The 23349-nt window shown below is 39.6% G+C and overlaps 1 protein-coding gene across 1 annotated transcript in view; it reads left to right on the forward strand.

Moving 5' to 3' along the window:
• Nucleotides 1-12618: 12618 nt before the first annotated feature.
• SMIM14 (small integral membrane protein 14) overlaps nucleotides 12619-23349 on the forward strand; it is an 83640-nt gene continuing 72909 nt past the window's right edge. The window contains exon 1 of the mRNA XM_021701551.1: nucleotides 12619-12877. The gene's annotated coding sequence lies outside the window, so the exon portion shown is untranslated. The remainder of the gene's footprint in view (nucleotides 12878-23349) is intronic.

Here is a 23349-nt window from a genome sequence, read left to right on the forward strand (position 1 = left end):
CTATCCTTTGATATGGGGTTCTTTCACTCAGCATAATGCATTTGAGATTTATCCATGTTGTGTACATCAACAATCCATGCCCGTTTATTACTGAGTAGTAGTCTTTTTTGTGTGGGAAGGGGATGGGGGAGGGGCAGAGGGAGAGGTAAAGAAAGAGTCCTAAGCAGCTCCACACCCAGCATGGATCCTGACCTAGGGCTTGACCCAGGATCCTAAGCCGAAATCGAGTCATAAGCTCAACCAACCGAGCTACCCAGTTACCCCTATACTTAAGATTTTTAATACGGATTCCCAGTTGTTCCAGCACCAGCACTCCACACAATGATTTCCTTTTAGAAGGCACTCAGTTTATTTGAACTTAACCATGACCGCAGCAGCAGAAAGACTTGACCTTCTATAAGTGCTTTATAGGTGTTTGTTATTGTTGCTGATAATGATGACTACTTGTATACCGTGAACCTTCTTATGGTCCGAAAAACATTTTGCCTAGAAGTCGGGCACATAATAATTAACTAAAATGACAGTTACTCCAAATGAGTACTTTCTCTTTTTGTTCTTGAGGTTTGTTTTTTTGGGGGGGTGGGTGTCTTCCATAAATAATTTATTGGAGAGATAAAATATGTAACCACTTTTGCCAACTACAGTCATGTAAATAATGGCAATTAAATTTTACATTAAACATTATTTGAGGGGCACCTGGGTGGCTCAGTCATTAAGCATCTGCCTTCAGCTCAGGTCATGATCCCAGGGTCCTGGAATTGAGCCCCACATCAGGCTCCTTGCTCAGCGGGAAGCCTGCTTCTCCCTCTCGCACTCCCCCTGTTTGTGTTCCCTCTCTCGCTGTCTCTCTGTCAAAAAATAAATAAAAAATTTTTTAAAAAAATAGACATTTAAAAAAAATAAACATTATTTGATATTACAGGTCTATTATTTGATATTACCTCAAAATGGAAGATTTAGTTAGGAAAAGGAACATATCTTCTCTTACAATGGGCCAGTTTCCCAAATTGTTATCATCAAAATATCGGTTGCAGATAAACTGTGCTGTAATGTCTCTCATTTACTTTCCATCCCCTTCTTTAAATGAGCTTGCCAATGCCTCCTTCTCTAAGAGTTTGCTCACACATAGTATTGCTCTTCAGTCCCTAGCCAGTTGGACCAGGAGTGCACTAAGCTGGGCGAATTGGTTTTTCTCTCAGAATTCGGAGTTGGAGTTTTTTTGCCTGCTTGAGCTGGAGATAATACATGGCTGGTATGGGTATGCATTGCACGTGCTTTTGTGCTTGTGTGGTGATGGGGCAGTTCTAGGGCCTTGCTATACCATGTAGTACAACTTGAGTCTTGGGAAACTTGCCATTCCAAACAGTAGGTATGCAGACTGCCCCCCTACTCAGCTGACACCCCCTCTCTCAGCTTTACCCACTTTCTCATGTCTTTTTAAAAAATATTTAAAATTTTATTTATGGGGGTGCCTGGGTGGCTCAGTTGGATAAGCGACTGCCTTCGGCTCAGGTCATGATCCTGGAGTCCCGGGATCGAGTCCCACATCAGACTCCCTGCTCAGCGGGGAGTCTGCTTCTGTTTCTGACCCTCTCTCCTCTCGTGTTCTCTCTCTCATCCTCAGATAAATAAATAAAATCTTTTAAAAAAATTTTTATTTATGTATTTAAGTAAGCTCTCTGCCCTATGTGGGGCTTGAACTCATGACCCTAAGATCAAGTGTATACTCACTAAGCCTACTGACTGAGCCAGCCGGGCACCCCTCTCATGTCTCTTTTTTCTATTCCCTAGCAGCATCAGGAGAATGGCTCAGCAATTTTTAGACCAGAGGCAATCATGGATTCTCAACTTACTGAGGCAGGTAATGGTTCAGAGGGTTCAAGGACCTCTACTTTATGAATGATTCTTTTGGTACCTCCCTTCCTGGTCTTAGGGAAGGGGGACATTCTCTACTCTCCCTCCCAATGTAAGGAAAGAGAATGTCCTCTCTTTAGAACACTGTATTCCCTCTAAAATGCAACTTTCATTGTTCCTGTCTTCCCTTACAGGAGGGAGGGGATAATAGTGGGGGTTTGTGTTTTCTTAACTGGTACCTCTCACTAGACCCAATGAGGAAGGGATAGACTCCAAAAGCTGATCCTTCTTCAAACACAGAATGGGTTAGGGGAGGGTAGGTCTTTTTTTTTTTATAAAGTAATCTCTACACCCAATGTGGGGTTTGAACTCATGACCTTGCGATCAAGAGTCCCACTATCCACTGACTGAACCAGCCAGGTTCCCAGGGGAGGGTAGTCTTTAGTATCGTGTATTCTTAGCTGTGGGCTCAAAAACAGGACCCCTTTTCCCTTAAAATGAAACAATCCCTGATACAATGATTTGAGCTGGACTCCTTTCAAACTGTTTCGTATAATTAGAAGTGTAAGTGCGGTAGAGACTTGCTAATATGTGTATAAGACTAATATTACAAATCATTCAGAATTGGTTGGTTTTTTAATAGTCTAGTTCATTATTGTTTACAGAGCATTTTAATAAATATTGTACCATTTAATTAAACGTGTGGGTTGTTGCCAACCCACAATCCTATGGGATTGAAACTATGAACATTCCAGAGCATTCCTGATTTCCCAGTTTAGTTTCTAATTGTCTTTCCTCCTCAAGGTCTGCAGCCTCCTTCCCAAAGCCAAAGGATTTCTAGTCATAGTTGATCCTAGATTAAAGCCTAGTTCAGGAAAGAACATCCTTTCATCTATTTTAATCTCCCATTAATTTGGCATTTAGTTTCTTTTTAACAATTTAAAGTTGATTTCCAGTAGCAAGGGAAAGTTAAATAGGTGGCATTTTGGAATGTGGCTGAAGCTAGAAGTCTGTGGATTTAGTCAGATAAAGAGGTAATATAATAGCCAGGAAATGAGTACTTAAAATCCTCCTGTAATGCTTTGGGGGTCCCTTCAAGATTTACAATTCTACATATCACATTAGGAGAAAGAATATTCTGATAGCAGAAGATGATATCTTTTATTTTTAAAAATTTTTAAAGATTTTATTTATTTGAGAGAGAGAGAGAGTGCATGCACAAGTTCGGGAGAGGGAGAAACAGGACCCGGGGATCATGACCTGGGCTGAAGGTAGCTGCTTAACTGACTGAACCACCCAGGCACTCCGAAGATGATATCTTTTTTTTTTTTTAACACTAGTCACTTTTATTTATTTATTTATTTTAAAGATTTTATTTATTTATTTGAGAGAGAGAATGAGATAGAGCATGAGAGGGGGGAGGGTCAGAGGGAGAAGCAGACTCCCCGCTGAGCAGGGAGCCCAATGTGGGACTCGATCCTGGGACTTCAGGATCATGACCTGAGCCGAAGGCAGTTGCTTAACCAACTGAGCCACCCAGGCGCCCAACACTAGTCACTTTTAGTTAAAAGGACTTTACAAGATAGACGGCAGCCCCATTTCTCTTTCTTTCTTTTCGTTTTTTGCATGTGGGAGCACACACTCACACGAACACACAGAAACAGAATTAAAGGCAGAGCTATGCTGTTCCTACCATGCAATCCTGTGTGATTTATGGGAGCATATCATAATGAGAGATTGTTGCTCAGTCTGCAAGGTAAGGGAATTTATGTCGGATTGGCTTCATATTTGGTACTTAGGACAAATGGCTTCATATTTGGTACTTAGGACAAATGTAGTATCTTCATCTCCATTTTGCAGATGAGGAAATTGAGGCCCTTGGAGTTCAAACAACTTGTCCATAGTCACAGTGTAGTGAGTGGCTTACAGAAAGTGGTCGCTTTTCAGTTCAGAGAGTTGTTGCTATTCTTTTCTTCATTCTCCTGTTGAGTTCGTAGGTGTATAGAATGGTTTGATCCCTATCCAGCTGAATTCCTGGGATCAGACGAAATCTAGGTCTCCTACTCCTCCACCATCTTGCTCCTTTTCAAAGAAGATGATATCTTTTAAACTTTAAAGAGACTGAAATACTTTGGTGAGGAGTTAGAGATTGGGGAATAAAAACAGACATAGCTTAATAACTGTTAGAACTCAATAAACCCTAGTTTTATTTGTGTATGTGTGTTTAACGTGTTCCAGAGAATGAAATAATAGCTTCTATTTTTTTTAAGATTTTATTTTTAAGTGATCTCTACAACCAACGTGTGACTTGAACCCACAACTCTGAGATCAAGAAGTTGCATGCTTTACCCACTGAGCCAGCCATGCGCCCATAAGTAATCTCTTCTAAAAGGAAGAAATGTGGAAAGGCAAACTGCAACCATACTGAAGCTATCACACTGCTTCTCACACTTATTAAACATTATCCCTGGTGTCAGCGGACAAATAATTTACCTTTTATTTTCCTAACCCAAAGAAATGTCTTTCTTATTCAAATTTCTACTCATGAAACTTGGAAGTAAATATGATAAAGAGTAGAGATTTTTTTTTAAAGATTTTATTTATATCTTTGAAAGAGAGGGAGAGAGAGAGCATGAGCAGGGAGGAGGGGCAGAGGGAGAGGGAGAAGCAGACTCCCCACCAAGCGGGGAGCCTATGCGGGACTTAATCCCAGGACCCCGGGATCATGACCTGAGCCAAAGGCAGCTGCTTAACCGACTGAGCCACCCAGACACCCAAGAGTAGAGATCTTTATTAAAAAGATAAAACATAAAAACATAGACCTCTCTGAACTTCAAGTTATCTCAGGCATTTTAACAGTTGGTAAACTGTTTTTAATAGATGCAAACCTTTCAGGTCTGAGATAAAACATCAATCTCAACTACTGTTTGGAATGAATGGATTAGTTTTAAGAACAAAGCCCAATATCCTTAGAATATTAATATTAAAAAACACAGTAATTCTTAATATGCTCAGTTCAGACTATAGTTCAGCTGCTGAAATATTTTTAAAATTTCGAACATGAAGAGTGCCTGAGTGGCTCAGTTGGTTGAGCATCTGACTGTTGATTTCAGCTCAGGTTATAATCTCAGGGACCCGGGATTGAGCCTGTGCTGGGCTCTGCACTCAGCATGGAGTCTGCTTGAGATTCTCTCTCTCCCTCTCCCTCTGCCCCTCCCCTCACTTGTGCACACACACTCTCTCTCTAAAAAAATAAATAAAATCTTTAAAAAAAATTTTCGGCTCAGGTCATAATCCCTGGGTCCCGGGATCGAGCCCCGCTTCTCCCTCTCTCACTCCCCTGCTTGTGTTCTCTCTCTCTCTATCAAATAAATAAATAAAATCTTTAAAAAAAATTTTTTTCAAACATGGTAAAATCAGGAATTATCTCACTTCCTAACACTTTTAATATTCCTTTTTTTAGTGTTTATTCATCTGTGTAATATTCTTTACCCAGATGTAATTATAGTGTGCATGTTGTGTCATTTTTCCCCTTAACAGTAGGTCCATAAGCATTTTTCCATATGCTGTATGGTAGTCATAATTCATTCACTGATGACTTCTATTCAACATTGTACTGGAAGTCCTAGCTAGAGCCATTAGGCAAGAAAAATAAATAAAGACATCCACATTGGAAAGGAAGTAAAATTATCTCTGTTTGCAGATGATATACTAATAAACAAATTCAGAACAAAGAACAAACAAAAGAACTAATAAACAAGTTCAGCAAAGTTGCAGGATACAAAATCAACACTCAGAAATCAGTTGCATTTCTATATACAATGAATAATCCAAAAGAAAAATTAAGAAAACAATTCAATTTATAGTAGCATCAAAAAGAATAAAATATTTAGGAATAAACTTAAACAAGGAAGTGGAAAACTAGAAAACATTGCTGAAACAAATTAAAGATACAAATAAATGAAGACATCCATCCTGTGTTCATGGATTGGAAGACTTTATATTATTTTGACATCTATACTACCCAAAGTGATCTACAGATCAACACACCCCCTATCAAAATCCCAATGACATTTTTTGCAGAAATAGAAAAATCATTCCTAAAATTCATATGGACTCTCAAAGGACCCTGAATAGTCAAAACAATCTTAAAATAAGAAGAAAAAAGTTGGAGGTCTCACATTTCTGGATTTCAAAACTTACTATAGAGCCACAGTAATCATAATCAAAACAGTGTGGTACTGACATAAAAATGGACACACACACACACACACACAAATATGATAGAATAGAGAACCCAGAAGTAAACACTCACATATATGGTCAGATGATTTTTGACAAGAGTATCAAGTAGGGAAAGAACAGTCTTTTCAACAAACGGTGCTCAGAAAAATGAATATCCAAATGCAAAGGAATGAAGTTAGACCCTTACCTTACACTATATATATAAAAAAAAATAGCTGAAAATTGATCAAAGATTTAAACTTAATAGCTAAAACTATAAAACTCTTAGAAGAAAACAGATGGGGGCTCCTGGGTGGCTCAGTTGGTTAAGTGTCTGCCTTTGGCTCCAGTCATGGTCTTAGGGTCTTGGGATTGAGCCCCTCATCAGGCTCCCTGCTCAGCAGGGAGTCTGCTTCTCCCTCTGCCTCTGTGTGTGCACGCTCTCTCTCTCAAATAAATAAAATCTTAAAAAAAAAAAAAAGAAGAAGAAAACAGAGGAAAAGCTTCATTGGACTTGGTAATGATTTCTTGGATATGACACCAAAACCATAGGCAATAAAAGAAAAAAATAGATAAACTGGACTTTATCAAAATTTAAAACTTTTGTGCAAAGGACACTGTCAACAGAGTAAAAAGGCAACACATGCAATGAAAGAAAATGTTTGCAAATTATATACCCGATAAGGGATTAATATCCAGAATATATAGAGAACTTCTACAACTCAACAACAAAAAAACAAGCCACCCAATTAAAAAATGGGCAAAGTACTTGAACAGTTCTCTAAAGAAGATACATACAAATTGCCAGTAAGCACATGTAAAGATTTTCATCACTAATTATCAGGACAATGCAAATCAAAGCTATAATGATATACCACCTCACACCCATTAGGATGAATAATATGAAAAAAAAAAGAAAGTAACAAGTATTGGTGAGGATGTGGGGAAACTGGAACCCTTGTGCACTGCTGGTAGGAATGTAAAATAGTGCAGCTACTGTGGAAAACAGTATGATGGGTCCTCAAAAAATTAAATGTAGAATAACCATATGATCCAGCAATTTCACTTCTGGGTATATGTTTAAAAGAATGAAAAGCACTGACTTGAATAGATATTTGTACTCCCATATTCATAGAAGTTTTACAATAGGCCAAAAGGTGGAAGCAACCCAAGTTTTTATCAATAGATGAACAAATAAACAAAATGTGGTGTATACATGCAATGGAAAATTATTCAGCCTTGAAAAGGAAGGATATTCTGCTACAAGCTACATGGATGACTTTAAATTATGCTCAGTGAGGGGTGCCTGGGTGGTGCAATCAGTTTAAGCATCTGACTCTTGGTTTTGGCTCAGGTCATGATCTCAGAGTTGTGAGATTGAGCCCCACGTCCTGTGGAGTCTGCTTAAGACTCTCTCTTCTTCTCTCCCTCCCCCTCCCTCTCTCTCTCTCTCTCAAAAAACTAAATCTTTTAAAATAATAAATTGTGCTAAGTGAAATAAGTCAGTCACAAGAGGACAAATATTGTATGATTCATTTATTTTTTTAAGTCTTATTTATTTAAGTAATCTCTACACCTGACATGGGGATCGAACTCACGACCCCAAGATCAAAAGTCACATGTTCTTCTGACTGAGCCAGCCAAGCACCCTTCTGTGATTTATTTATATGAAGTTCCAAGAGTAGTCAAATTTACAGAGACAGAAAGTAGAATAGTGGTTGCCAGGGACTGGGGAGAAGGGGGAATGGGAAATTAGTGTTTAACAGGCACAGAGTTTTAATTGGAAAGACGAAAAAGTTTCTGAAATAGATGTTGGTGATTTTTACACAACACGAATATATTTAATGCCATAGAACTGTATTCTCAAAAATGGTTAGAATGGTAAATTTCATGTTATATATATATAACCACTCCTATGGATTAAATTATGTCTCCTCAGATTCATATATTGAAGCCCCAACACCCAATGTGACTATATTTGGAGATAGGGCCTATAAGGAAGTAATTAAAGTTAAATGAGTTCATAAGGGTAAGCCCTAATTCAACAGCATTGGCATCCTTATAAAAAGAGACATTAGGAAGGCCTGTGCACAGAAGAAAGGCCATGTGAGGACACAGCCAGATGGTGGCCATTTGTAAGCCAGGAAGAGAGATCTCACCAGAAACCAACCCTGTGGGCACCTTGATCTTGGATTTCGTACCACCAGAAGTTTGAGAAAATAAATTTCTGTTGTTTGAGCCATCCAGTCTGTGGTATTCTGTTATGTAGCCTGTATACAGACAGGCAGCCTAATACAACCACAAAAAAAGGTAAAAAAAAAAATATATTGTTTTCATTGCAAAACTTATGTATTGGATACGTAAAAATTCAAACCATACAAAAGGGTAAAAAGTCATAAAGAAGTCTCTCACCACTTACTTCTCTCCACCTGCACCCCCTTCCCCCAGTAACCAATGTCAGTAGTTCTAGGAATATCTTCCAGAATGCTTTTATGAACATATAAAGCATATATTACTTACGAACACTTTCTTCTTCTAGATCAAGAATCAAAGTAGGGTTGGTTCAGAAAGGGGAGAAACTTTCAAGTTTGTTAGTCCCTAACACATAATTTAACATATTCATCCATTCCATTACCATTACATGTTTAGATGATTTCTAGATATTTTCTCCATCATATAAAATGTGATTAACTTTCTTAAAATCTATTTTAAATTACTTCTATACTCAAGTTTCTTAGATCCTAACATACAATGCAACAAAGTTATCTATTCCATTACCATTATTCACATAGGTTATTTCCATATTTTTATTCCATTATATAAATGCAATTAATATCTTTATAATGTTATTAACTTTTAAATTATTTAAGTTCCTAATAGTGAAATTGAGCTAATGGATGTGATTTTTATAGAACTTCATATATATTGCCAAATTGATTTCCAAAAAGCTGACTGCCAACTTAAAAATTCTACCAGTAGAGCTAACAGTACCAATATACTCCTATTTAAAAATATCTCCAGGAGTGCCTGGCTGGCTTGGTCAGTGGAGCATGAGACTCTTGATCTCAGGGTTGTGCGTTTGAGCCCCATGTTGGGTGTAGAGATTACTTAAAAATAAAAAGTCTTTAAAATCTCCATAAAGTAATAGTTTTAAAAGGAAATTTTACTTTAATTTGCATTTATTTCTGTATTTATTTCTGTATTTATTTATTTCTGTATTTATTTATTTAAAGTAGGGTCCACACCCAGCATGGAGCCCAATACGGGGCTTGAACTCATGACCCTGAGATCAAGACCCGAACTGAGATTAAGAGTTGGATGCTTAACTGACTGAGCCACCCAGGCACCCCTTAATTTGCATTTTGATGAGGTTGAAGACTTTTATTTTTTTAAGATTTTATTTATTTATTTGACAGAGAAAGAGAGAGAGCACAAGCAGGGGGAGCGGCAGGCAGAGGGAGAAGAAGGCTCCCCACCTCACAAAGAACCTGATGCGGGGCTTGATCCCAGGACCCCGGGGTTATGACCTGAGCCAAAGGCAGATGCTTAACCAACTGAACCACCCATGTGCCCAATATTGAAGATTTTCAAATATTAGTTATTTGTTTCTCCTTTTTGTGTGTAAACCTTCAGTTCATACTCTATACCTACACAAATATTAGAGGCATTAATATCTTCCTTATTGATGTGTATGAGTCCTTCATATATTATGGTGTTACTTCTTTATCAATATTTATTCCCAGTATTTTCTAAATGGTGTGTCTTTGATTTTGTGTATCCATTCAACAAATATTTATTCAGGGGCGTCTGGGTGGCTCATCTGGTTGAGCATCCATCCGACTCTTGGTTTCTGCTCAGGTCATGATCTCATGGGTCATGGGATTGAGCCCTGCTTTGGGCACTGAACTCAGCAGGGAGTCTGCTTGAAGATTTCCTCCCTCTGCCCCTCCTGACTCGTGCAGTTGTACCCACTCTCTCGCTTTAAAATGGATAAATCTTTTAAAAAGTATCTATTGGGCAACCCTCTTGGGTCCCCTCCCTCTTTGGGAGCTTCGCACTCTCAATAAACTTTGATTTACTATCACTCAATAAACCTTGCTTTTGCTGCCGTCCCCTAAATAAATAAAAAATAATTTAAAAAGTATTTATTCAGTATCTACTATGTTCCACGTACTGTGGTAGGAATTCTGTTATTCTTCAAGTTGCTTTAAGTATAGAATCACACACACACTTTTTGTTTTTCTATTGTTTAAAGGTTAGAAAGGTTGAACTTGGGCGCCTGGGTGGCTCAGTCGTTAAGCGTCTGCCTTCGGCTCAGGTCATGATCCCAGGGTCCTGGGATCGAGCCCCGCATCAGGCTCCCTGCTCAGCGGGGAGTCTGCTTCTCCCTCTCCCACTCCACCTGCTTGTGTTCCCTCTCTCGCTGTCTCTCTCTCTGTCAAATAAATAAAATCTTTAAAAAAAAAAAAAAAAAGAAAAGAAAGGTTGAACTTTACGATTGGGCATAAACCATGTAAAATCCCGTATCGCTCTCTGCGGGTAAAGCTGGCCCTTTCTCTCTCTCATGAGACTGCAAATAGATGCTGGGCAGGAATGCAGTCAACCAATGCTTGGCTGGGGTTACAAGATCAGCCCAAAGTAGTTCACTCACATGGCTGGCAAGGTGGTGCGGCCGTTAGTGGAGGCTCTTGTTCCTCTCCACATGGTCCCCTTATAGAGCTGCTCGAGTGGAGTGGTGTGTACACTAGCTTACCCAATGCAAGCAATCCAAAAGAATGAGGTGGAAAGCTGCAACCAGTGCCTTTATGACCTAGTCTCAGAAGTCACACACCTTCAGCTGTATTCTATGGATGGGACTAGACTTGATTCAAAAGGCTGGAGGGGACTACATTTCCAGAGGTGAGAATCACTGGAGGTTACCTTGGCAGCTGCCTACCAAGGATCCTAACATCTTAATTTTCCTGTAATATACTTTATAAAACAAGTATTGATAATTTTGCCACAACCCGTACAATTCTAGTTTTGTGACATACTGTTGTTTCAAAGTGTTCTCAAACACATCTGTGCACGTGAGGTGCACCCAAGCATGTAAGACTTTCTGTTCCACAAATTAAAAACCCTCTGCTATAGTGTCAGCACATGAACTTCATTAGGGCATTAGATTCCACCTCAAGTTCTCTAAATTTGAGTAAATAGAGTTCAAGATGGCAGATGAACAGCCAAGAAGTTTGACTTCTATTTACTTATAATCTGTTAATTAACAAGGAAACACTTTGAGTTTTACCAGAAACCTTTAATTTTCTAGAAATCTTTATCTTTGTGCAATATTCCATGTATATTAAAAAGATCTTGTAGATTACTAATTTGCTGAAGGTGACTCAGGGGAGAGGATTTACTAAGTGGCTGGGCAGAAATTCAGAGAGGTGAAAAGGTCATCCACCCAAGTCGGAGTAAGGAAGACTGTTTTTAACAGCTAACTTTCACCTCTTCTGCAAGACAGGCAGAGGATATGCCTTTGTGAAATCTTTGTTTGGAACTTACACTTTTATTTTGCCACTGGCCTTGTTCTAATTAAAGTTTGTTAATTCATGGACCTAAAACAGAGTAGCCCTGGGGCACCTGGGTGGCTCAGTCGTGAAGCGTCTGCCTTGGGCTCAGGTCATGATCTTAGGGTCCTGGAATCCATTCCCCGCATCAGCAGGGAGCCTGCTTCTCCCTCTCCCTCTATAGTCTCTCTCTCGACGGGGGGGGGGGGGGGGAAGAGTAGCCCTAAGTTTTGCCAAATTGGGAAATTTCCAGGGCCCCAAAGGTTTAGCTGGGAAACTAAGAATGCCAGAATGGGAGCGTAGGAAGCACCAAAGGTCCAAAAGATGTGAGGTTCTTACTTCCCAAATAGTATCCTTATTCCAGCAACAAAGGCTTAGGGATGCCGCCCAACAAAGCTTCCCCCCTGCCCATTCTTATCTCCGGACCAGCAAGCCATGGTTGGTGACCTATTCCCTTTACTATTTCTCTTGAGCTTAATTTTAGACAGCTTTCCGGGTGCAAAAACGTTAGGGAGGATAAAGTGGTTCAATAACTGCTACATTTGACATACTTTTGTGCATCGGACTAAATTCTCATCTCCAATTTTCACCCGGGCCTAAGTGAGCAAAAAAAAAAACCCCAACCCCAAAACAAAACACACAAATACAAAAACCCCACAACTCTACAAAGGTACTTTCTCAGCAGACACGAACTTGCGCCCACCTCTACTTCCCCCCCTCGCTATTCTAAGGACTCGGGTCAGAGGAAGCCACCAAATCAAGCAAAAAGAGACGTACAGCAAAGAACATTGTTCACGAGATACGAAACAGAGGTTACACGGGGCAATTCAACAAACGCCGGGCCTCGCCCTCTTCACTTCACAGCGCTCGGCCCCACCCCTCCCAACCGGAACTGCAACCCCCGCGCTCTGCGCCCCCACGAATAGCGTGATCGCTCGCGCCCGCCCCGCCTCCCCCGACGCACTGGGCAGGCGCAGAGCGCGCGCATGCTCTGCCGGCGGGCGGCTGGGGTCTCGAGTAGCTGCAATCTGTTGCGCGGCCGCCCGCGGGAGCCGGCAGATCCGGGTCTCGTGGCTTTGAGTGACGTGGTCAATCGAATCAAAACAGAGGAGGGGAGGAAGTCAGCGGCCAGGAGCAGCAGCGGCCGCGGCGTCCCGAGCAGCCGCAGCGTTCCGGAAGCTTCAGGCGGTCTTTCTGCCGAGCCTTGGTCCCGGCCCCCATCCTCCCCGCCCCGTCGGTTGTTGTCTGGGCGGGTGAGTGTCTTCCCCTCTACCACCGCCGTTTGCCGGCCCACCCTCCCTTCACCGTTTTTCCTGGGGGCTCAGGCTCTGGGGGACTGCGGCGGCTGCAGCAGAGCGGGGCTGGCTTCTCGGGCTCGGTGGTTCTCCGGCCGGGCTGGTGACTCTGCACCGGGAGAAGCCGGCTGCTGCCGAGCCCGAGTCCCCCGGCGAAGAGCGAGGCAGAGAGCCTGCAATTTGGCTTTCTCTGCAGGAAATCAGGGTCGGGGCTTAGCAGGAAAGTGGACGGTAGCCACGGGTGGTTTTATTTTTAGGGCAAGGCAGTCAGCTCGGGTGGAGGCGTATAATGGAGTAAAAAGAAGAGAGTCGTAGCGGGAAGGAAAACCCCACAAACCCTGAAATCCACACTGTATCATTTACCTCCGTTTCTCTAGGTTTGATGAAGTCATTAGGATGCGTCCTTTGTTGTGATTGATGAGACAGGAAAGCTGCCATCCAGAAAGCGGGAGCTTTTTTAGTCCTTATTGTGGTGCGAATTGAAAGTATTCCCTTTTTCTGTTTGTTCAGTAAGTGGAACCAGAGCTGACAGTAAAGAGGTAGCACCCTTTATAAAGACATAATGTGCGATAAACTGGTTACCGGAGCACTTGGAAGTCCAATGTTGCTGTTTAAAGCCAAAGTTTTCCAAAGTGGCTGCTTCTGTGTGTGTTCGGATTTTAGCCAAGATGGTATTTGTTAGCTGTAGAAAGTCAATAGGATGTTTTGAGTTTTCCTAGTTTGCAGAATCGAAGATAACGGCCTTAATAAGAGAAGGTATCTTGGTTTTGCATCGAGAGTCGGATGAGCCTCAATCAAGTAATACCTGTGTTTGTTGAAGAGACCTTCCAGTTTTTGTGTGTTATTGTCAGGAATCGTTGGCAGCTCTACATACACAATAACTTGGATGGTGTTTTAGCCTTGAGACCCTTAGGAGGCGGTCTCACGGCCCAGTTCAGTGGAGGTTGCAGAAAGCTTGCGTTCCCTTCCACTTCAGGTGATCGGCCATGCAGATTCCTCTAGGGTAGCTTCAAGCCCTGCTACCCTCCGCGCCCCTGGACAGCACAAAGGAGACCAGAGGACCAAACCTCCTTTTTGCCCTAACTTGGTGTTTAAAAAAATCCCCCCTTTTTTTTTGTCCCCAGAGAACTGATTGAGGTGTTTCTTTGGTAAATGGCAAGAAAGAACAACAAAAGTATGTGCTAATTGATTGCCCCTTATGAAATTCAGGAAGAGTACTTAGGCATTTAGACCACTTCCTTGAAGGGTGTTTCCTTGTGTGGTAGATCATGGACCTCTTCTTAACAAATTTCTTTCTCCTGTATGTGCAATTGAGATCTTTTTTTCTTAATACCACAGTTGGAATCCTGCTGATTTAGATAAATGAAATTATGTTTCCTTGAATTTTTTTTTTACCTTTTATGTAACCTGAACTGAATATTCTGGCTTATATCAAATACTTTATAATTGGAGAATTATTACAATTAATAAGGAAAAAAGAAGAAAATAAATCATCGATAATCCTGCCATCCAGAAATGATCAACATGTTGGTAGTGATTTATATCCTTCCAGACTTCTTTTTTGCAGTTATACATTTTACACAAAAATGGTACCATACTGCATATGCTTTTTCTGTTATCTGCTCTTCTACGTGGTAGTACTTTGGAGTAACAAAATTTATATTTTCGTGGAGAGTGACTTTTGGACCTTAAATTAGGGTATATTCACTGTATGTTTGCCAAACCATAATAATTAAAATTGTGGTTTTATTTTTTTTTTAAGATTTTATTCATTTATTTGAGAGAGAGAGAACGAGCAGAGGGGAGAGGCAGAGGCAGAAGGAGAAGCACGCTCCCCGCGGAGCAAAGAGCCTGATGCAGGACTGATCCCTGGGATCATGATCAGAGCCGAAGGCAGATGCTTAACCGACTGAGCCACCCAGGGGTCTCTAAAATCATGGTTTTAAAAGATTTCCTCCCAGACTTCTATGATAACATTAAGAAGTTAATATGCATTGTGTGTCACTATAAGGTTTTCTTGTTTAACTCTTGGGAGAGCAGGGACAGAATAGCCTAAGTTGATGATAGAAAGTTTAAAAGGGTTTTGCTAATTTAGTGATTTGATTCAGGTAGAGCTTTAGTTCTATTCGATAGCTACACTGTGCTCCAAATGCTGACCACCTGGCCAGGCCTCTTGTCAGTGAGGTCCCCAAAGATTTTACTTTATGAATCACACTTAAGAGTATTGGATGTATGCCCGTTTAGCCCATTGCCTTCTTGGTGGTGCCAAAAGAGAAGGAAATGTCCCCTTCACCTCATCTTCAGAGGATAAATACTTATTAGGAAGTATCCTAAATATGCTAATAACCCGTTCACATCCCTTAGTCATAAATGTACGTAAAACCTTTAAATCTCAATTTTTATTCCCTATCGCTTGGGTAATTAGTTCCAGATGCTTACTACTTATTTTGTGACTTAGTACTTTTTCTCTGATTTGCCTTTAATTATAGTGTTTAAATGTGTATTCTAAATTTGGCCACTACTTCCCATTGCTACTGGTTCTACCTTTGCCAACTCTTCACTATCTCTTACCTGGCCTACTGTAGTAACGTCCTGGTCTCCTGGCCTTCTCTTTGGCTTTTTATGGTGCATTCCCCTTACCAAATCACAACATGGTAAAAGATCCTTTAAAGTGTAAATCAGATTATGTTACCCTTTTTTTGGAAAGCCTTCCATCATGTTCAGAATAAAATCCAAACTACATGTTTTGGCCCTGCCTCCTTCCCTTAACTCACCATATATCCCTCTGCCTAGATTAGTACCCTGGAGCCTGGCCACGTCAGTTTCTTCCTGTTTTCCAGCTCTGCTGGCACTGTCCCTGGAACTTGTCAGGCTTGTTCCTGCTTTAGGGCATTTATGATTGCCGTACCTTGTGGCTTCAATATTCTCTCAGATCTTGCTGTGGCTGATTCCATCGTGTCATTCAGGTCTCAGTTCAGATGTTGTATCTTTGAGGAGATTGCTCCCTAATTATCTCTCCATTCCTTTATTTTCTTCATAACATTTTGTGCTCTCTGGAATTTCCTTATTTTTTATATTCTTGTTTCCTACACTAGAAATTAAACTCAGAAAATGGGGACCTTGTCTGTTCTTTTCACTGCATAGTAGGAACTCAATGTTAGTTGAATGAATGAACTTGTTGAACAGGTGCTGAACATACTGTTAATTGCTGAACATACTGTTTTAGATCAGTTCTTTGTATGGAAGAATCCTGGTTTTTAGCCTTTTTTTTTTTTTTTAAATAGGGCAGTGCCTTGATTCTCTTACTTCAGTAATTCTTGATGTTTGGGCAAGAGAATGGCCACATTCTATTTTATGTTTTATTTTTATGTTTAATTTTTTCTCCCCCCACATTCTACTTTAGACTTGTAGAATTAATCCCTGGGAGGAATGGGTCCTAGGAATCTGCATTTTCAACAAGCCCTTGAGGTGATTTTAATGCATATCAAAGTTTAAGAATGTCTCTTGATATTGTAATGGCTTTTCTCTGGGAGATTACTTCTTGCTTTATAGTAGTAATGATAACTACTGTTTTGGGGAACAGTCTTATGTGTTACGTACTATGCTAAAAATATTACATGTTTTTCATTTAATTGTGGAAAAACTTAGGTATTCCTCCTCCCATTTTACAAGTGAAGGAACTGTGACATGGTAAGTGGCAGAAAGTTGGATTTGAACATCTCTGTTAATCACTGTACCCGACTGCCTCTGAACTAGAGTTTAGAACTGTACACAGTACTTGGTTTGAAAGGCCATGTTTTTGTTAAGGGCAAGGTAGTGTATGCTATCCCATTTCCAATCCGGTCCTTAATGAAGTCCATTGTTTGGTTGGTCTTTTTGCCTGAAGTTGCACAGGCAAAGTTGCAGGAGATGACTTCTGTAAACACTCCTAGTTCTTCTTGCTTTGTTGTATTGAGAGCCTAGCAGATTTTATTTATTTGACAGAGAGACACAGCGAGAGAGGGAACACAAGCAGGGGGAGTGGGGGAGGGAGAAGCAGGCTTCCCATGGAGCAGGGAGCCTGATGCGGGGCTCAATCCCAGGACCCTGAGATCATGACCCGAGCCGAGCTAAAGGCAGACGCTTAATGACTGAGCCACTCAGGCGCCCCTTTATCTGTCACTTTCTATCTGTTTGTATAGTCATTTGAATTCTTCTACATTTTCTCCATTGATTTGGGTGATTTACTACTTGGGCTATTATTGGATCATCATAAACTGAATAGATTTCTCACTGCAAGACCCCTTTCCAGAAAAAAGTTAAATTTGATTGGTACGTTGGTTTGTTTGAGGTGGGGGAACTTAACCTCTAGAAATACTGGCTGTTTTTAGTCTCTTCCTAGTCTTTAAGCCTGGCTGTTTATCTGTGGAGGCTCAGGTCGCACATGACCTTTACCAGAGCTCTGTCCTTGCCCACCTCAGGCTTCTGTAAATAGCCATATGTCTGCTTCCATCACTTCATCTTCTGTATTTAATTGTCTGTGGCTATCTGGCCTGTTTGATTGGGAGGGCAATGAGGTCAAGGAGGACCAATTAGATAATCAGTAGGCTTATTGATGGAATAAATAAATGAAATATCACAACATTAATCTATGCTTGTAAAAGATGGTACATTGCTAAAAGGAATTATTTGTGATCGTTTTCCATATAACTTAATAGGACATAACAAAACCTCAATACAAGACACTAAATTGTCTAAGTTGGTAATGATAAATAGTGATATATTAGTATATGGAGTGTAAAGATTTTGCAAAAAGTTTAGCACTCCCAACTGTTCTTTGTTATATTTTGGCTTATATTAGGATTTTTTAAAATTGTAAAACTTCTGGGGCACCTGGGTGGCTCAGTTAAGCATCTGCCTTTGGCTCAGGTCATGATGCTGGAGTCCTGGGATGGAGCCTCCTGTTGGGCTCTCTACTCAGTGGGGAGTCAGCTTCTCCGTCTCCCTGTCCCTCCCTGCTGCTCGCTCTCGCTCGCTCTCTCAAATAAATAAATAATGGGGTGCCTGGGTGGCTCGGTTGGTTGAACGTCTGCCTTCGGCTCGGGTCATGGTCCCGGGGTCCTGGAATCGAGCCCCGTGTCGGGCTCCTTGCTCGGCGGAGAGCCTGCTTCTCCCTCTGCCTGCCGCTCGCCCTGCTTGTGCACTCTCTCTTTGTGTCAAATAAATAAAATCTTAAAAAAAAAGATTCAAATAAATAAATAAAAATCTTTAAAGAAAAAGATTGTTAAACTTCTTAGACAATTAACTGCTACAGGCTTATAAGTAGAGGTATTCTTTTGGTTTGTATTTATGTGTATATTCATGCTTTGGCCCACATAGTAAGTACTGACCCTATGAATGATTGTTTCTATAGTTGGGCACATATGAGTAGATCTTGCATTTGTGTAAGAGCAGTTTGGGCACTTTGAAAGCCATTTTGAAAAGGGTCTGAAAATTATTTGACTCTGAACTTAAAATACAGTTATCTGCTTGAATATCAATAATAATGGCATTTACTATTTATGGCTATATTTGCCAGTCCCTTGAGTTCCTTTGCACACTTTATGTTTATCTGTCACATCAGTCCTCTAAATCAGACATTGTTATCCCTAATTTACACTGGAGGAAACAGGCTCTGGCTAGTTAGGTAAGTTGCCCAAGGTAAAGGCACTGGTACTGTTGGGATTCAAACCCAGTTTTCCCTTGACCTTGGACTTTGTTATAACAGTATTGACTAGTCTTTTGTCTTACAGAATTCTAGAAGTTAGAAAAAGTAAACCTACTTGTTACAGCTGTCAGAATATGCTAATAGAACTACTTTCATGAATTGTTTTGTTCTATTTATTTATTTATTTTTAAGATTTTATTATTATTATTATTATTTTTTATTTATTCATTGGAGAGAGCGAGAATGAGAGAGAGAGAGAGCACATGAGAGGGGGGAGGGTCAGAGGGAGAAGCAGACTCCCTGCTGAGCAGGGAGCCGGATGCGGGATTCGATCCAGGGACTCCAGGATCATGACCTGAGCCGAAGGCAGTCGCTTAACCAACTGAGCCACCCAGGCGCCCCTGTTTTGTTCTATTTAAACCTGAACTGGATATGGATTTCTAATAGCCCCTCTTAACACACGATATGCTTGTTATTGAGAAGCCGCAAGAAATATACTATATGAATCCCAAAACAACAAAATCTATAATCTTCTTATTCAGAAGTTATCTCTGTACGTGTATGTTCTTCCAGTGTTTTATTTATTTATTTAAAATGCATCTTTGGTGTAAATGAGATGTAATACCCACATAAGCTTATATCTTTGTTTTGTTTTGTTTTAGTTTTTTTGTTGTTGTTTGTTTAACTTAATGAGCTTTTTACCATGGCCTTAGAAACTTTCTAAACTTGATTTTTACTGGCTACATTTTATTTTTATTTTTGAAAGTTTTCTTTATTTTTTTAGTAACCTCTACACCCAACGTGGGGCTCGAACTCACGGTCCCAAGATCAAGAGTCACATGCTCTTCGGACTGAGCCAGCCAGGCATCCCTTAACTGGCTACATTTTAGAAGATATTTTGAATAAACTGGTTATTGGAGGTTTTCATTTAATGTTGAACGTGAATGTAGTTTCCACTTTTCACCATTATAAATGATATTGTAATGAACATTGGCTTTAAAAGTTAACCTAAGCTCGGGGCGCCTGGGTGGCTCAGTTGGTTAAGCGACTGCCTTCGGCTCAGGTCATGATCCTGGAGTCCCAGGATCGAGTCCCGCATCGGGCTCCCTGCTCGGCAGGGAGTCTGCTTCTCCCTCTGACCCTCCTCCCTCTCATGCTCTCTGTCTCTCATTCTCTCTCTCAAATAAATAAATAAAATCTTTAAAAAAAAAAAACAAATAAAAATAAAAGTTAACCTAAGCTCTGAATAATTAGAGCAACTGGTCTAATTATTTTTTAAAAAGTTATGTTTAAGACATTTTAGTGATTTGAAATGTAGTGACTTTAATCATTATTTGACGAGTGTATACCACATACATATAGTTGTACTTCCTAGAAAATTTACATGAGTTTTTAATAGAGACTGCCTGCCTCAGAGGGGAGGACAGTATCTTTTACTTTGCATTTGTTTTAACCTTTTTGTTTTTGAATTTTAAAACTATAAATGTGTATTGCTTTTTAAAAAATTCAATTTCTTTGAAAAATTAAAATCCTGGTTCTAAACTAATACCCAATTTTTAGATATATAATAGGGTTTATATTTTCTTTATAACATTTTAAACTTCAGTGCTTTTGTTTTGGAGAGAGTTACCTTCTCATTGCTTATTTTCATATTGAATTTTCATTTCCTTTTTTAAATTTAGATCAAAGCACAGATGTGAATCTCAGCTTTGTAAAAATACAAAATGAAACTGGTTTTTGCTTGACTGCACTTATTGACAAGTACTACATGTACAGTGTTCTCAGAATTTAACAGCTAATAAAGATGTTTCAAATCAAGAAAGGAGTGCAGTAAGCATCCTCATGGTATATGCACCAGACTTAGAGGTCAGTGTTCTGGCTACTATCTTGTTTTATCTTATTATATTTTAAAAATACAAGTTAATTTTTTTTTTGTTTTGCATAGTATGTATTTTGTTTCTTTTTTACTCTTAGCAAAGGTAATGTACAAGAAACTGACTTGCTTAAAATTTTGAAGACTTTAGAAGAAACTGTGGTGTTTATTCAGATTTCATTTTTTGATAATACTGGTTTCTTTATCACAGTGGTTCTGAACATTTTTCCTGTCCTCATGAATGGCATTTATGTGTCTCTATGTACAGGTATGTTATCTAGCCATAGCATGGATGAGAGGAGTTACATGAGGTGGGAGAGCAGAAACCATAACTCCTTTCTGTTCAGGAAATCATATAGGCAAGCAGATGAATGAGAGAAAAAGTCTTGATTCCACTCAATTTATTTGAATGATTTATTTGTAAATCATTCACAAACTTATTACTTGTGATATACTTCACAATTTCAGAACACACTAATATTTTGTAATACAGCTATTGAAAACCACTTTCTTAACTAAGTAACTTCTATCCACTACAATTTGGGATCACATAGTATGGAATTTTTATGTCATCCTATATTGATATAATTTTTGTTTCCAACTTAGGAAAAACAGTCTTTTTTTTTTTTTTTTTAATTTATTCATGAGAGAGAGAGAGAGGCAGAGCGAGAAGCAGGCTCCCAAGGAGCAGGGAGCCCGATGCGGGACTCGATCCCAGGACCCTGGGGGATCATGACCTGAGCTGAAGGCAGACGCTTAACCATCTGAGCCACCCAGGCGCCCGGAAAAACAGTCTTTTTTCCTTAGTTTAAGAATTTTTTATTCAGAATATGACTAATATGTACTGGAGTAGAAATTTTAGAAAACATTTTTCAGAATATGAAAATTTTGGTTATGATATTGAGTATAAACAAAGATCATTCATTTGAAAAGTTGTCTTTGTTTGACCATTCATGATAAATTTTACCCCAGACCTCGAGAGAATCTTGGGATTGTACAAAAGTAAGGAACAGCCAGAAAAGGAAATTCATAGGTGAGGGACCAAGATTCAGAACAGAAGACTTCTTTCTATTCTTTCTCTTTTATGCAGAAGAGTGATAGCTGAGCCTCAGGGGAATACAAACATGCCAAAGCAGTATACAGAGATCTTGGGCTGAGAGTAGAAGATAAATTTCAAATCTAAGGGCTTAGAGTTGAATTGGCCCAGAGCATTTTATAGCTTATAAAGCACTCTTACACATTCTTATTTGATCCTCGAAACAACCCTTTAAAAAGAATAGTTTCGGTTATCACTCCTGTTTTATAGTGAAACTGAAGTTACAGGGAAGCTAATTTATCCTTTTCTCAGTAGTGCCATAACTTGAATCATTATTCTTTCTGCTCTCCCATGGTGTTTTAGCCTAAGGTGATTCCTAGAAATAGGTAAGGGAGAAAAAGGTCACTGAGGAAAGAAAAGGTAGTGTCTCAGACATAGGGAAATAGGGTCACATTAACTGAGTTTCTAGAAAAGTGGTGGCAGCCCTGGGGATGGACCTATAATATAGTCCTGTGCTGCAGAGATACAGAAGAATTAAAGAGCTTGATGACCTTGAAGAGTTAAGCATTTAGAAGCAATGGGATGGAAGGTTAGTTGAGAGTAGTTCTTTTCTTCGATTTTGAGCTTTCTTCTGAGAAGTCATTTGTCTGTGACATTTATTTTGACTGTTAATTATATACTGGTATGTAATTATTATTCTGAGTTAATTATAATTAATAATTAACTTGATTGCAGGCTCTTAGAGGTAGGGGATGCCTTTTATTTCTTTTATATCCTCCTCTAAACTCCTCTTCCAGTTACTTAGTCCCCTGAAGACTTGTTAGATATATCCTTCTGAGGAAAGGAGAAGTGAGAGAAGACATGGGTTTGAATCCCATGTCTGCTTTGTGACATTGGGTAAGTCTGGGCCTCAGTTCTTTTGTCTTTAAATGAGTAGGTGAGAACTGCTACATCCCCAGTTTTAATAGTACCAGTTGTCAAGTTGTGATTTTTTGAATTATGAGTAAGCGGAGACTTGTCATCCTCTAATGTATATCTTATCTATACAGTGATATCTTGCACAAGCCTATTGGTCACACTCACCTTTGTTTCTTGTATACATTAGCATTCCACTCTGTGGAAAGTATTTTGTTGTTATCCTTTCTAGCCTGCTTTAGACTCTTCCTTTTGAATAGTATGCTCTCTCTGAAAGAGTATCTTAAAGCTTTTTGTTATCCTGTAAAAATATTTTGTAAGAATTTCAGATATATATGGTTCTTAATTGTATTTTCTCTAGTAAGTGGCTCATTCTAAGTGGAACAATATAGGGTTATCCTATTAGATCAGTACAGGAAATATTATAAGGAATTTGTAACTATAATTGCTTGGCTATTAATTTGAGTTTTAAAACTTGTCATGATAGAATCCAGGGAGTCTTAACTCCTACAAACAAAGAATTGTGATATTTAGGGTATATAATGGGGTTTATTTCAACATTTAAATTTTTAAAATGTCTTTAACTTCTCCCAGGCATAGCTTTAGCACAATTTTAGCAAATGATTGACTAATTTGAACTTGTGTATGCATCCTTTCCTTGCCTACTTCCCATCAGAGGTGCAAATGTGTTTAAAAGTATGTTGTTAGTAAGAAGTAATAGGAAGTCAGTTGATAGTTGCTCTGAAGTGATCTTTTTTTTTTTTTTAAAGATTTTATTTATTTATTTGAGAGAGAGAATGAGAGAGAGAGAGCACGAGAGGGGGGAGGATCAGAGGCAGAAGCAGACTCCCCGCCGAGCAGGGAGCCCGATGCGGGACTCGATCCCGGGACTCCAGGATCATGACCTGAGCCGAAGGCAG

The sequence above is a fragment of the Neomonachus schauinslandi genome, chromosome 2 (genome assembly GCF_002201575.2).
Source record: "Neomonachus schauinslandi chromosome 2, ASM220157v2, whole genome shotgun sequence".
NCBI classification, from domain to species: domain Eukaryota; kingdom Metazoa; phylum Chordata; class Mammalia; order Carnivora; family Phocidae; genus Neomonachus; species Neomonachus schauinslandi.